Consider the following 16,655-nt stretch of genomic DNA (forward strand, 5'->3'; position numbering starts at 1 on the left):
ATTTCAATATTTTTTAATTTATTGAGATTTGTTTTGTAACCTAACATATGGTCTGTCCTGGGGAATGATCCATGTGCACTTGAGAAGAATGTGTCTTCTGTTTTTGTTGGGGGAAGGGTTCTATATATGTCTGTTTGGTCTAGTTGATTTAGAGTATCATTCAAGTCTTATATTTCCTTACTGATCTTCTGACTAGATGTTCTATCCATTATTGAAAGTGGTATATTAAAATCTCCTATGCAATTGATCGGTTGTATTTTTGGCCCATGGGTAGTAAGAGAAATCAAAAACAAAGCCTACCCTATCATGAGCCAATTGCTGTGTTTGCTTCATCAGCACATATACTGAAATTGGAACAATACAGAGAAGACTAGCATGGCTTCTGCTCAAGGATGACATGCAAACTTGTACAAATGTTAGATACCAGTGCCAGTTGATAATAATAGGGCAGTATATGGGAATCTTGTATTTTATGCATGATTGTTTTGTAAATCCACAACTTCTTTAGTAAAGAAAAAAGTGAATGAAAAAAAGAGTCAATTGCTAATTAAGTTCTTATGCTCATTATTATTTATGCTGTACCTTGTGTTATAGTTCTGAACTTCATCAGGAGTTGCTAACATTCAACCATCAATTTGTCCCTTCAAGTCCATCAGTATTTGCTTCATATATTTTGGGGCTTTCCTTTTAGGTGCATATATATTTATAATTGTTACATCTTCCTGGTGAATTATCCCCTTTATCAGTAAATAATGACCATCTTTGTCCCTCTTAACTGGTTTTCAATTAAAGCCTATTTCATCCAATATTAGTTTAGCCACCCCAGCTCTTTCTTGGTTATTATTTATATGATATATATGTTTATATTTATATTTTTCCATCCTTTCACCTTCAACCTACTTGTATCTTTGATTTTAAGATGAGGTTCTTGCAGACAGCATATAGCTGGGTCATGCTTTTTTATCCATTCTGCCACTCTCTTCCTCTTGACTGCAGAGTTTAATCCCTATACTTGTAAAGTCACCACTGATAATGCAGGACATTCTTCTGCCATTTTGCTACTTAACTTTTACATGTCTTATGCCTTTTTTTGTCCCTCAATTCTTCCATTAATGCCTACTTTTATATTTATTTGATTTTTTGTGTTGTGCCATATTGATTGACTTCTCTTTTGAATCTTCATATATTTTTCATATATTTTCCTTTTGTGGTTACCAAGGGGTTAAAATTTCACATCCTAAATGTATAACAATCATATTTGGTTTGATACCAACTTAACTTCAATCTCTTATACATATACTTTGCCTATACCCCTCTGTACCCTGATCCTTTTTATCAGACTTGTTACTACTTAGTATCTTTGTACATCATTATGTCCAAAACCATAGATTTATCATTATTTATTATGTATTTGAATGTTAGCACCTAAGATAATACGTGGCATTACATTACCAAGCAATACACTGCAATACTGCTGGCATAAAAATATGGAACACTTCACAAGTTTGCATGTTATCCTTGTGCAGAGGCCATGCTAATCTTCTCTGTATTGTTCCAATTTTAGTATACGTGCTGATGAAGCAAGCACTGCAATTGGATTATGATGGGGTAGGCCTTGTTTTTTATTTCTTTTACCACCCATGGGCCAAAAATACAACTGACCTATTGCATTGTAATTATTTTCTGATATACACATTTAACTCCTTGCTGAATTCAATAAAAGGGTCTTCTTTGAAAGACTACATACAGTTTTGCTTTCAAGTTTGATCTGGAATATTGTACAAATTGAAAATTCTTTAAAAGCTTTCTGCAAGTTTTTCTCTTTAAATTACTTGAATTATACTATCAATGACTTCACAGATTTTCTTGACATAGGATCTGCTTGAATTTTCAACAAACAGCCTTAAAGGACCCCCAGACTTTGGTCTCTGACTCCAGAGAGCTGCAGATAGTTTGTGACTGCACCACATCTGCAGGACTAGATAAGGAAATCTCAGAAGGCAGTGGCAGTTGGGAGGCTCTGTTAGGTTTCCACCCTCTGTTCGCTGATCCCTGTTGATCAAAGAGAACCAAGGACACTTGCCATTATTCATCACTTCCTTGCAAAAATCACTTCCTCATATCTGACATCTAAGACCCTCTACCTACAGACTTAAAGATACATCCTCTTAGTCATAGGACTCAGCAGTTGTTTGGACCATAGAAGTAATGTAACTAGGCATTTAATAAGCATTTCTCAAGCAACAAAAGAAAAACATAGAGAAATAGAACCTCATCAAAATTAAAAATTATTTGTGCTTCTAAGGAATTTATCATGAAAGTAAATAGACCACCCACACAATGGGAGAAAATATTTGGTAACCTCATATCTGGTAAGGGTTTAATATCTAGGAAATAAAAATTAATACTACAACTCAATGACAAAAAGACAAACAATCCTATTTAACAAATAGGCAAAATAAGGGAAATGGCTATCACCAGAGCCAGAGCCCCTGCTGTGCCACTTTAAGAGGTAGCCTCTCAGCTTCTCCACCATCATGCTGCCCCTTCCCCACCATGGCTGAGAACTTCAAGCAGCACTGCACCTTAAAACAAAGAGTAGATGTCTAACTTATCTGAGAGCAGTGTCCTACCAAAATCTCAGTGATTATAGAAAGATCCACGTGTGAGAAGTAGCTTCTTATACTGGATTAAGCCAAGTTCCTTGTACCAGATCATGTCAACATGAGTGAACTAATCAAAGTAATTAGAACGTTCTTGCAGCTGAATGCTAATCAAACCTTCTTCCTCTTGGTAAATGGACACAGCATGGTGAGCATTTCCACACTGCTTTCTGAAGTACATGAAAGTGAGAAAGATGAAGATAGATTCCTGTAAATGGTATAGGCCTGTTAGGAGACATTGAGAATGAAATTCTAAGTGTAAACCTGACAGATGCATCTATTCTAGAATTTTTAAAACCCTTACACCAAGGGAGATAAAAAAGAGGGGGACAGAACATTATCAATTGTGATTGAACAGTCATCTAATCACAGATCATTAAAACAGTAGTGTTCCCATGTAGGAGTTCTAGGAAGTTGTTTTTGTACTTCAAGCAGAAAAACTGAACTCCAGATGAGCATGTTCAGCTTTAGAAAACTATATTATTTAACCTAAAGTATCTTGTTTTCAAATTTTAGAAGTTTTAAAATAAAACACTTTGCATTTTAAGTATCCAAAAGAAAAAAAGGATAAAAGACTTGAATAAACATTTCTCCAAAGAAGATATACAAATGGTAAAAGGTACGTGACAAGATACTCACCATCATTAGCCAGTAGGGGAATGCAAATCAAAACCACAGTGAGATGCCATTTCATACCCACTAGAATCTTACTATTAACAAAATGGAAAATAATAAGTATTGGTTAGAAAGGATGTGGAAAAATAGGAATACTTGTTCATTGTTGATGGGAATGTAAAATGGTGCACTATTGTGAAAAACAATTTGGCAGTTCCTCAGAAAGTTGCTTATAGAATTACCGTGTGACCTGACAATTCCACTTCTAGATATATACCCCAAAGGATTGAAATCAGGGACTTGAACAGATATTTGCACACCAATGCTCTTAGTAGCATTACTCACAAATAGCAAAAGGTAGAAGCAACCCAAGTGGCCATCAACAAGTAAATGGATAAACATAATGTGGGTGTAGATACAATGGTATATTATGCAGCCTTAAAAAGGAATGAAATTCTGATACATGTAACATGGATGAAACTTGAAGACATCATGTTGAGTGAAATAAGCCAAACACAAAAAGAGACATATGAAATATTTATATCTCATATTTCACTGATATGAACTATTTAGAATAAGGAAATTCATAGAGCCAGAAACTAGAATACCAGTTATCAGAGGCTGCAGTGGGCATAAGGGATGGGGAGCTAATGCTTATATTGTACAGTTTCTATTTGGGATGATGGAAAAGTTTTGGTAATTGATGGTAGTGATGGTAGCACAATATTGTGAACGTAGTTAACAGCACTGAATTATATATTTGTGGTTAAAAAGGGAAATTTTAGGTTGTATATATGTTACGAGAACATTTTTTAAGTCCCATAAGACTGTACAACACAGTGAACCTTAATATAAACCATAGACTATAGTTAATAGTACAATTATAATAATTTCTTTTGTCAATTTTAACAAATACACCACACTAATGTAAGTTGTTAATAATTGGGGAGGGATATATGGGAACTCTATATTTTTTGCATGATCTTTCTGTAAAAACTTCTTTAAAAAAGTTTTACAACTTCTTTAAAAGAGCATGTAAAAACATAAGCATTTCTCAAATCAAAATAAGAGAGAAACTGAAATTCAGTTTCAAGTCAGTAAAGCAGAATCTATTCTATACCTTTAAGCATTCAAGCCAATTTCTTGAACTTAAATTCTCTCTTTTCCCTTAATGGAGGCCAACACTGTCCTCTACCTGATCTGAGCAAGCTTCTCATGTAACTTGGATTCCTAAACCACTTCTCCATCTAACATTGTAATAATTGTAACAATCCAAAATCCTTTGACCTAAATTTGGTTTCACTGAATGTTAAGTTGTGAGTTCCAGTGTCTTGGGAATGAAGTGTTTGGTTGCTCAGGAAACATGCTGCACATATTTCAGTTTTCTTTAGACTTGAAAAATGAAAGGAATATTTTTAATTCAAAAATAAACAACATTAAATCCAAAAATATTAAACTTAAAGAAAGACCTATCTAACCTTCTCCTTAAATGTGTCAGTAATTGTTGAGATAAGACTGATACCATATGTTCACAAACATTCAGTGATTGGTAGATTAGTATAAATCTTTTTTGAACTGTCTCAAATAGTATTAGTCAAGTATAAAATGTAGATAATATTTCCTGGAGGAGGCACAAGTCAGAGATGGGTGATGTGTACTTAATAGTATAAGATAACACTCCTGAGAAGCGAATGTTATCATGCCTTGTTTCAAGTGCCAAGTTGCAAATGCAATCTAATATGAAGGAACAGAATTGGCAAGAGAGAAAAAGGAATTACATCAATAATTAAATAAAAAGTGAATTCAGTGGAGGAAAGAGGAAAGTAAAATGAATTATATCACATTTTCTGTTTTAAAAATTAATTGAAAACTATTTAAATATAAGTTCTTATATCAAAGGGGGAAATATAAAGGATCATTAAAACCTAGCAATTTAAAACAGTTCTCAATTGCATGTATGTATGTATAATTAGATAGATACACATATAAATAGAGATAACTATGTGTATATAATATTGTTTATAATTATTATCATATTATTTTTTGTTTTGAATTCTCACTGTTTTGATTTCCCAATGTTGGGGAGCAAGGTAAGTCAGAATTTTGAGATGTAATTATTGCTGCAGATTATCTAGTGCAGGGATTGGCAAACTTTTTCTATAAAGGGCCATATAGCAGATATTTTAGGCTTTATGGGTCATACAGTCAATGTCTCAACAACTCACTTATGCTGTTGTAGCATAAGAGTGGCCATAGACAATGCGTAAATGAATGGATGTGACTGTGTTCTAATAAAACTTTATCTACAGGAACAGACAGCAGGCTAGGTTTGGCCCAAGAGCCCTAGTTTGCCAAACCCTGCTCTAAAAAGTAAATAATCCACCTTGGATGTTGGTGAGGGTGGGCATAGCTGATTTAAACTAGAACATAGTTTGCATAATTTTATCTTTACATCATTTGCCTGCTGAAAAAAAAATAGTAATTTCCAGCCGTCATTTGACACCCAATAAAATAAACTATTCATGCACATGTTAGGCCAACCACATAGTTTTCTGCAGAAATTCAGAGATAGTCCCCAGATTTTCTCTTTTGTTTTTAAATGTGTATGACTCGGAGAGATCATAGTGATGCCAGGCTAGGGAAAAAGTGTGCCCCTCTAAATTCATAGTCAATCACTATTCCTGAAACAAGCCATGATTTATTTTAATGTTGGTTCATTTGCATATATTGTTTTGCTTTTCCTGTGTCTGGAATTCTTTCTCCTGTACATCCCCTGAATTATGAATTATGAATTTCATAATTGTTTATTTTGATATACTATATCTGATATGCTAAATATGTCCAAGAAAACATTTTTACATGGGTGAAGCTCAGGAAGGTTAAATTTAGAATTCTCACTGCCAATTATTTCAAAGTAAATCATGATAAAAATATGTTCAATAAATAGAAATGGTGTGTGTGTTTTGTTCTTCTTAGTTCTATTAATTCAAATAATTAATTGAAGTACTTTCAGAAGCAAAAAAATTTCGGGATAGATAGGTGTGTTGGTGAGTGAATTTCCTTATAAAATAAACAGCATCAATTTGTCCATTCTGTTACTCTCAGACTGAATAAGTCAATTTGCATATTTAATCACTTCTTAAGTCCTTTTCATTTCTTCCGGGAAGAAATGAGATGAAGGAAACAGTAAGTTAGAATATTCTTAATGGAAATATTTTTAGTATTTTAATTAGCAATCAACTTATAGAATATTTGTTCACCTTACATTATCAAAATGCTTTTAGTTAGCTGAGAAACTAAAATCTGAAAAAGAAGTCCTTAAATTAATGCTATTTGTATTTACAGTGTATATATATATTTCACATTCTTTGATACTTTTTCCTGGGCCATTTTCAAAAAAAAAATCATTATACTGAAAATACAGCTGAATGCTGTTGTTAAAAACAATAACAACAATAACAAAAATACAATGAGGAAGAGAAGAGAAATTAAGTGTTTAAAAAAGTTTCCTATGAATCTGCCTTCATCCTATCAATTCTCCAGGAAAACAATCATGCAAAATTACATTTAAGAGGTTGTTATCAATCTTGAAACAATATAATTGATCATTATTTAAAGACTTGTTTTCTTCAAATGGTTATATATCAGAAGACCAATGTAATAGAAACCATATACCTTTCATCTGGTACAAGAATTCAGCAATATCAGGCTTGTGCTTCCTTCTTTGTGCATTAATTAAGATTTTAAGCTTCTCCATTTTTTTCACTTGTTCTTATACTTCTATTTTATCTTAATGCTTTTGAATCTTGAAACATACAATAAAAATGTTTTCTTTTCCAGAAAACTGTCCTAACCTTCCTCCAGGTGATCTTAAAATCTCAATACCTAGCTGCATTCAAAAGGAGCCTAGATATAGAATGTTCCCTGGTGTAATATCCACACAGGTTGGGAGCAGCCTTCTGAATCTCCCTCCTCTAGCAGAAGATGTTGAGTTGGCAGTCCTCGTTGGCTGTCTGCCACTCAGTTTCCCCACCCTCAGTGCTTTCATTTGTGCTGAGCCAAGACATCAGCTTTCTAATTTTACATGTGAAGCCTTTGTCTCTTCTGCCTTCAATGATTTTTATGGATGAACAAACCAGGTCAACTAAGATAAGCCTCTGTCACCCTCCACTAAATCTTCCCACATTTTAAGAACTGCCCTGAAACTAACCTCTGCTATGAATTTCTGATTAGGGCAAGGGCCACACAACCATCTTTTTAGCAGTATTTCCTTGAATTGAGGGAAGGAGTCAGAGTTTTCAGTTTCAACCCCATTTGCTACCTCTTTGACCATAGGGAAGTCATTAAGTTCTCCAAGTCTCAATTTCTTGATTAAAAACTGTGAATAACAATGTCTGTCTTGCCCACCTCCTGGGATCCTAGGGAGAGGTAAATGAAGTTAGGTTTGTGAATGTACTTGTAAACCGTGAAGCATGATTGAATAGAAATGATTTTTTCTTCTTTCTGAAGAATCACACATGATGCAATAAACTTTTACACCTTAAAGATCCCATGCCATTTTGTAGGTTCAAAGAGACTTTTTCACACCTGAAAGAATAAATGTTTAAACATATTCTGTTTGGGAAAGAATAAAAAAAAGTTAAGTCATGGCCAAAAGAAGAATAAATCCTTTCTTTGCTTCCATGCATAAGGAAATTATTGGGTGTTAACATGCTCTCCTGACTCCGTTCTGTATCTCCTATATTTCCGTTTTCATTACCACTAAAGAAACTCAGAATTGCACTTAATAACAGTCAGATAGACTCTGCAGTGTCAGAACTAAGAACAGGTTATCGGTGTTAAAGAATATCGTTATGATTGTGGCTCTTTGAAACACAAATGATTCCATTAGCAAAGATAAATTATCGTAACAGAAAGATAATGCAAATAATGAGACATTTGGTCAATTGATCCAATCCATGTGACTAGATAGTCACCAATTGAAGATAATGGGATGACTTCCTAAGATACATATGATTTTTAAAATGATTTTACACTTTTATTACGGTGTAATTGACACATAATGAACTGTACATATTTAAAGTAAAATTTGATAAGATTTGTCATATGTATACAATGCAAATTCATTACTTCATTAACGATAATGCACAGATAAGATGTATCTTTATTTTTCTATCCATTCATCCTTCCATCCTTCTATCATTTATTCATTCAATATTTATTGAGTATCTCCCATGTGCCAGGCACTCTTATAGGTGCTAGAAACATATGTCAAACAAAACAAAGTCTTCACCATTTTCCAGTCTGCTTTCTGTTGGGAAAAAATTAGGGAGGTAAGAGGGATGGGAGGTGGTGGAAAGGGAATAATTGCTAAAATGTTATGGATGATAATTAGGATAGTCCTCACAAATATGATGGTATTTGTGAGAGAATTGGAAGAAATGGAAGAATGAGTTACATGACTCTTTTGGGGAAGGTTTAACAGGAAGTACAAAGGCCCTGGGGCAGGAATGTACTCAGAGTTTTGGAGAAACAGCAAGAAGGCAAGTGAAGCTGAAGTAAGAGAAGAGAGAGAGTTGATACAAGCAAAGAGGCTGTGGGATACCAGCTTGTATAAGGACTTTATCTTTTACACATTTGAGAGCAATGGGAAAACCATGACAGATTTTGAGCAGAGAAAAGACATGCTCTCACATTTTTTTTAACTCATTTTTATTGGTATATATTCACATACTATATAGTCATCCAAAGTGTACAATCAGTTGTTCACAGCACCATCATATAGTTGTGCATTCATCACCCCAATTTTTTTAACATTTTCCTTGTACCAGAAAAAGTGAAAAAAAGAATCAAAAATGAAAGTAAAAAAGAATGCCCAAATCACCCCCCCACTCTATTTTTCATTTAGTTTTTTTGTCACCATTTTTCTACTCATCCATCCATACACTGGCTAAAAGGACTGTGATCCACAAGGCTTTCACAATCACACTGTCACGCCTTGTAAGCTGCACTGCTTATACAAGCATCTTCAAGAATCAAGGCTACTGGGTTGTAGTTTGATAGTTTCAGGCATTTACTTCTAGCTATTTCACTGTGCTAAACCCTAAAAAGGGTTATCTGTATAGTGCATAAGCGTGCCCACCAGAGTGACCTCTCGACTCCATTTGGTCTCTCAGCCATTGAAACTTTGTTTCATTTCATTTTGCATCCCCCTTTTGGTCAAGAGGATGTCCTCAATCCAATGGTGTACGGTCCAGATTCATTCCCGGGAGTCATATCCCATGATGCCAGGGAGATTTACACTCCTGGGAGTCAGATCCCACATGGGGGGAGGACAGTGAGTTTACCTGCCAAGTTGGCTTAGCTAGAGAGAGAGGGCTGCATCTAAGCAACATAGAGGTACTCGGGGAGACTCTTAGGCACAATTATAAGCAGGTTTAGCCTCTTTTGCAATAATGAGCCTCATAAGAGCAAGTCCCATGATAGAGGGCTCAGCACATCAAACCTCCAGTCCTCAATGTTTGTGAGAACATCAGCAACAATCCAGGTGAGGAGGCCCAATACCTCTGCATTTTCCCCGCAGCTCCTCAGGGGGGGCCTGCATATATATTTTTATTCTCTGTCCAGATTACTTTGGGATGTGCCACTATTTCACATTAACCTATGCAAACCTACCAGGTCTCACTTCCTATTAAAAGTTCCATGTAATTATGGTATTTAAACAAACTACGAGTTAAATTGCTTAGGAAACATAGCTCTTGCCCCAACTAACCATTGCTTCCCTTGGTCTCACATGGGATTTGAAGTTTCAAAACACAGTCAGTATTGTCCTTTACCCTTTGCCCCAATTTGCCCTAGTCCTAACCATATCTGCTTCATTCATATCTCTAGTTGAAGTCTTGACTCTTTTTCAGGTTTTTAAACAATTGCTGTATGTTCTAATACTGACATTCATATCTCCTGAGCTCTAGCTCTGAGTTTCAGGTGTCACACAGATACCCAATGTTCTAGAGACCAATCAGGTTATACACAAAGGGATCAGCATCTCAGAGCTTGGAGAAAGCCATTACAATTCAGGAATAGATTTGACTGCTTTAAAGCTTACAATCTAGGGACCATTACAATAATCACTCCCCTGTTAGGCTGTTACTCTAAGATTCAATTCTGAGTTTACACATTGTAGTTAGTCCATATTGGTGAGGCATTACAGTGTTTGCCTTTGTTTCTAGCATAGTTCACTAAAAATGCTGTCTGCAGGTTCCATTCACCTCATTGCATGTCTCACGGCTTCACTCCTTCTTGCAGTTGCTCAATATTCCATTGTATGCATACACCACAGTTCACCATTCTGTTCCTCAGTCCATGTACTCTTGGGCCATCCCCACCCATTGCAAATCATGCATACTGTCTCCATAAACACCAGTGTGCAAATGTCCATTCATGCCCCTGCTCTCAGATCCTCCAAGTAAATGCCCCCTAATGAGGTTGCAGGACCTTATGGCACCCACATATTTAGCTTCATGTGGAACCACGTCACTGTCCTCCAGAAAGGCTATATACCATTCTACCTCCTAACCAACTGTAAATATGTACATACTTGTCTCTATGTTTTATCCAGCACTTTCATCCCTGTTTATATTTTTCCATACAATTTTATAGAGCTATTTTCACAAACCATATAATTATCCACAATGTACCATCAGTTGTTCATGGTATCACCATACAGTTGTGCATTTATCACCACAGTCAGCACTTGAACATATTGATTACTATAAAAAAGAAGTTTTGGGTTTTTTTTTTAACAAGTAATAAAAAAAGATAAAAAGAAAATAAAATGTCATACAATACAATATAATAGTAGAGTTAGACAACACCACTAGCAAGAATCCAATATCCCTCCCTTATATCCCCCTCTTATACACATTTAGCTTTGATAAATTGCCTTTGTTACATTTAATGGAAGCATCTTACAGTATTACTATTGACCATAGACTCCTGTTTGCTTAGATTATATTTTTCCCCAATACCATCCCCTTTCCAATACTCTGCATGTTGACATTCATTTGTTCTCCCACATGCAAGAACAGTTTTATATTTGTACATTTAGTCAAAATCCTCGACCACTTCAGTTTTTTTGCTAAGTTTTACAGTCCCAGTCTTTATCTTCTATCTTTACCTCAGGTGTCATTCATGCCACTAGCACACCTCTTTCAGCTTTACTCATGGACATCTTTGTTCAATGTAGTTACAATACTGTACTACCATCACACAGTGCTATGCTATCTATTTCTGGATCTATACAATCAATCCTGCTGAACATTCTATAGTCCTTCAGCATCAAATATCTGATCTCTACCCTCTATCTATCTCCTAGTAGCCTATGTTATCAGCTTTTAACCCTCAAAGTTTGCTTTTTAATGTTAGTTAATATTAGTGAGATCATACAGTATTTGTCTTTTTGTTTCTGGATAACTTTGCTCAACATGATGCTCTCAAGGTTCATCCACTTTATTATATGTTCCCTGTCTTTGTTCTGTCTTACAGCTACATAATAATCCATCATCTGTATGTACCACAGTTTTTTTATCCACTCGTCCATTGATGGATATTTGGGCTGTTTCCATCTCTTGGCTGTTGTGAATAACACCGTGATAAACATCAGTTTACAAATGTCCGTTTGTGTTTTAACTTTCAGTTCCTCTGAGTGTATACCTAGTAATGGAATAGCTGGGTCATATGGCAAATCTATACTCACCTTTCCGAGGAACTGCCACACTGTCTTCCAGAGTGGTTGCACTGTTCTACATTCCCACCAACAGTGAATAAGTGTGCCTATTTCTCCACATCCTCTCCAGCACCTGTAATTTTCTGTTTTTTGGATAATGGCCATTCTGGTAGGTGTGAGATGATATCTCATTGTGGTTTTGTTTTGCATTTCCCTAATAGCCAGTGAAGATGAACATTTTTTCATATGCTTTTGAGCCATTTGTATTTTTTCTTCAGAAAAGTGCCTGTCCACGTCTTTTGCCCGTTTTTTAATTGGGTTGTTTGTCTTTCCACTTTTGAGTTGTAGGATTGCTTTATGTATTCAGGATATTAAACCCTTATCTGAAATGTGGTTTCCAAATATTGTCTCCCATTGTGTAGCCTGCCTTTTTACCTTTCTGACAAAGTCCTTTGATGTACAAAAGTGTTTAATTTTGAGGAGACCCCATTTGTCTATTTGTTCTTCGGTTGCTCACGCTTTGGGTGTAAGGTCTAGGAAGCCACTCCCATCACAAGATCTTTAAGAAATTGCCCTACATTTTCTTCTAGGAGTCTCATGCTCTTAGCGCTTTGATTCATGAAGAGTTAATTTTTATATAAGGCGTGAGATAGGGGTCCTCTTCCATTCTTTTGGAAATGGATATCCAGTTCTCCAAACACCATTTATTGTTGAAGTTGTCTGTTTCTTCTTGAGTCAATGTTGGTTGTTTATGTTTTTCTAGGAAGTTGTTCATTTCATCAAAGTTATCTAGTTTATTAGCATATAGTTGCTCAAAGTATCTTCTCATTATCTTCTTTATTTCTGCAAGGTCAGTAATTATGTTTCCTTTCCCATTTCTGAATACATTTTTTGCATCTGCTCTCTCTCTCTCTTTTTTGTTGTTAGCCTAGTTATTTTGTTGTTTTTCTCAAAGAACCAACTTCTGGTTTTGCTGATTCTCTGTATTGTTTTCCTATTCTCAATTTCATTTATTTCTATTCTAATCATTGTTATTTCTTTCCTTCTGTTTGCTTTGCAATTAGTTTGCTGTCCTTTCTCTGGTTCTGCCAGGTGAAAAGTTAATTCCTCAATATTTGTCTCTCTTCTCTTTAATATAGGCATTTAAGGCAATAAATCTCCCTCTCAGCACCACCTTTGCTGCATCCCATATGTTTTGATATGTTGTGTTTTCATTGTCATTTGCCTCTAGGTATTTACTAATTTCTCTTGTAATTTCTTCCTTTACCCACCAGTTTTCTAAGAGTGTGTTTTTTACTCCCCATATATTTGTGAATTTTACAGTCTCTGCCTGTTATTTATTTCCAATTTCATTTCTGCCTGTTATTTATTTCCAACTTCATTCCCTTATGATCTGAGAGAGTACTTTGTATAATATCAATATTTTTAAATTTGTTCAGACTTGCTTTGTGACCCAACATGTGGTCTATCCTAAAGAATGTTCCATGAGGACTTGAAAAAATGTGTATTAAAATTTAACATATCCATGTCCTTGTTGATCCTCTGTCTAGATGTTCTATCCACTGATGAGAGTGGTGTATTGAAGCCTCCAACTATTTTTGTAGAGTTATCTACTTCTCCTTTCAGTGTTAGTGTTTGCCTCATGAATTTAGGGGCACTCTGGCTTGGTGCATGAATATTTATGATTGTTATGTTTTCTTGATAATTTGACCCTTTTATTAATATATAGTGTCCTTCTATGTCTCTTTTAATTGTTTTACTTTTGAAGCCTAATTTGTCTGATATTAATATAGCTACTCCCACTTTGTTTCTGGTTGCTGTTTGCATGAAATGCCTTTCTCCAACCTTTCACTTTCAGCCTATTTTTGTCCTTGTGTCTAAAGTGAGTTTCCTGTAGACAGCATATGGATGGGTCCTGTTTTTCAATCCATTCTGCCAGTCTGTGCCTTTTTATTGGGGAGTTTAATCCTAATGGATTAAACATTAAGTGTTATTACTGTCAGGGCAGTACTTTCTTCTACCACTTTGTCTTTTGGATTTTATATGTTATGTCTTATTTTTTCCTCTCTCTCTTTTTTACCCTTCCTGATAATCTTCATTACTACACTCTTCTCCAAATCTCTCTCTCCTGTCTTTTCCTTTCAGCCTGTAGCACTCCCTTTAGTTTTTCTTATAGCACCAGTCTCTTATTCACAAACTCTCTCGGTGTCTGTCTGTCTGGAAATATTTTACTCTCTCCCTCATTTTTGAAGGACAGTTTTGCTGGATATAGAATTCTTGGTTGGCAATTCTTCTCTTTCAGTATCTTAAATGTATCATGGCACTGTCTTCTCACCTCCATGGTTTCTGCAGAAAAATCTGTATATAATCTCATCAAGCTTCCCTTGTATGTGATGGATTGCTTTTCTCTTGTTGCTTTCAGAATTCTTTCTTTGTCTTTGACATTGGACAATCTGATCAATAAGTGTCTTGGAGTAGGTCTATTGGGATCTATTCTGTTTGGGGTTTGCTGTACTTCTTGAATCTGTAATTTTCTGTCTTTCATAAGAGTTGGGAAATTTTCAGTGAGTATTTCTTCTATTATTCTTTCTGCCCCCTTTCCCCTCTCTTCTCCCTCTGGGACACCCTTAACATGTATATTTGTGTGTTTTCATGTTGTCACTCAGTTTCCTAAGACACTGCTCATATTTTTTCCATTCCCTTCACCATCTGTCTTTTGTATGTGTGAATTCAGATGTCTGGTCTTCCAATTCACTGATCCTTTCTTCTGCCTGTTCAAATCTACTGTCTTATCCCTTTATTGTCTTTTTCATCTCCTCCATTATGCCCTTCATTCCTATAAGTTCTGCCATTTGCTTTTTTAAGTTTATGAATTCTTCCTTATAGTCACCTAGTGTCCTCCTTATATCCTTCATCACTTTTGCTATTTCTTCCCTCAGTTCATTGTTTTGATTTTTGAATTAATTTAGATTTGTTTGAAAATCTCCAATTTGTTCTTCCTGCAGTTCATTGAATTGTTTTAGCAATAATCACTTCAACTCCTGTATCTCAGTTGAACTATTAGTTTGTTCCTTTGTTTAGTCCATATTTTCATGTTTCCTAGTATGGCTCATTATCTCAAGCTGTCTATGCATTTGACTTTCTTGAATAGTTTATTCTGGAGCTCCTTTTCACTCTTTTACCTAGGGTTTTCTTGTTGTTTGGCTTTGTTCTCTAACCTTTGGTCTTCAGTTCAGCTTATTCTAGACCTCTAACTTAGATTCTGTTTAGTCTATCAGACATTTTCTCCTCTTGTTTTTCTGTTTCTTGTCCTGCCCCTATGTAGCCTTCTTGTGTGAGGGTCTCCTCAGATATGCTCAACACCATTCAGGTTTTCCCAGTCCAGAGAGGCCCAGGTCTTAAAGAGGAGGGTATGGAATTTCCTTGAGAATGAGACCCTCCTGTAAGGCCTCTAGACTTGGTGCTTTTCCTCTGCTGTCCAGCAGGTGGCACTTGCCAGCCCACAGCTCCAGCACCAGTGTAAGGAGATATGGAGCCTTTAGTTCTCCTGGTGACCCTGATCCTGTCAGAGGCATGGCTGACTGAAGCTGATTTCTGAATTCAAGTTCCTGGGGTCTGAATTCCCCAAAGGAGGGCCGCCACTGGAGCTGGGCCACAGCCCCTTTTCTTGGAAAGTTATGGTCCTTAGCGAATTTTATCCCCCACTAGACTTATTGCTTTGTCTCTCAGAGCTATGTTAGCTCTGCTCTTGCCTGGGCCCAAATTGCAAGTCTTTGAGGCTTTCTGTAATGGGCTACTTAGAATATTTTTTTTTTAAAGAGAAAAATATTTTAAAAAACAAGAATAGAAAAATGAAAGGGCCAGTATGGACTATTTAAAGACAAGCCCTTAATTCAGTCCTTGCATTTCTGATGGGCTACTGAAATGCAAAAAGACAAGGCAATTAAGGAGGAAACTTAAAACCAGATAAAACGGCTTTTCAGAGGAGGACCCTGGTTTCCCCAGTTTGTAAATATGCCAGGTTCTGTTTGAGCCCAGCCCTTCTCTGTATTGTGTTGATTCCCAACTCCAAAAGTCTCTTTTTTTGTTTTTGTGTATTCTGCTGTTTTTGCTAGCCCTATCTCCTCTCCACTGGGCTGACTGCTCCCAGATTCTCCAGTGCCTGGTCTCAGATTATCTGTGGTTGGAGTTTTTGTTTAGCAGTCTGAGTTTGTTAATCAGTGCTGCAACTGCAGTTCTCCCTCCTGGTTCCCAGCACTGACAGCACCTCCTCCTTTGGGAGACAAGCCACAAAACTGTCTGTTGTGCCTGGAAGGGAGGGGTGCAGGCCTCCTAGATGTAAGAACTTACAAATTTCACTGATATCAGCTGGTCCATGCACTAGAGATTGTTGTGTGCCATGTGTCCAAACTCCTATTCCTCTGTAGCATTGGCTGCACACAGTTCCTGGCTATCTAGCAGCTCGATCTTGCATATTTTAACAGAATTACTCATAGCATTCTGTTGAGAGTAGTTTGTAGAGAGAAGGGGGAAACATAAGTAGAAAGGCTGGATGGGCTGTTACTGTAGTGATCCAGACAAAAGTTGATGGTGGCCCGAACCATGGTATTTACAAATCTGAGCGGTGGTAAGAAGTTGTCAGACTGGGGATA

The 16,655-nt window shown here is 36.1% G+C and overlaps 2 non-coding genes across 2 annotated transcripts; one reads left to right on the forward strand and one right to left on the reverse strand.

Moving 5' to 3' along the window:
- The first annotated feature begins 320 nt into the window (after positions 1-320).
- Positions 321-428, forward strand: LOC119533550. The gene has a single exon (XR_005216677.1). It is a non-coding gene; the product is annotated as a U6 spliceosomal RNA (small nuclear RNA).
- Positions 429-1,481: 1,053 nt separating this feature from the next.
- Positions 1,482-1,588, reverse strand: LOC119533770. The gene has a single exon (XR_005216874.1). It is a non-coding gene; the product is annotated as a U6 spliceosomal RNA (small nuclear RNA).
- Between the last annotated feature and the right edge of the window lie 15,067 nt (positions 1,589-16,655).

Source organism: Choloepus didactylus, chromosome 4, assembly GCF_015220235.1.
Source record: "Choloepus didactylus isolate mChoDid1 chromosome 4, mChoDid1.pri, whole genome shotgun sequence".
In the NCBI taxonomy this organism is placed as follows: Eukaryota; Metazoa; Chordata; class Mammalia; order Pilosa; family Megalonychidae; genus Choloepus; species Choloepus didactylus.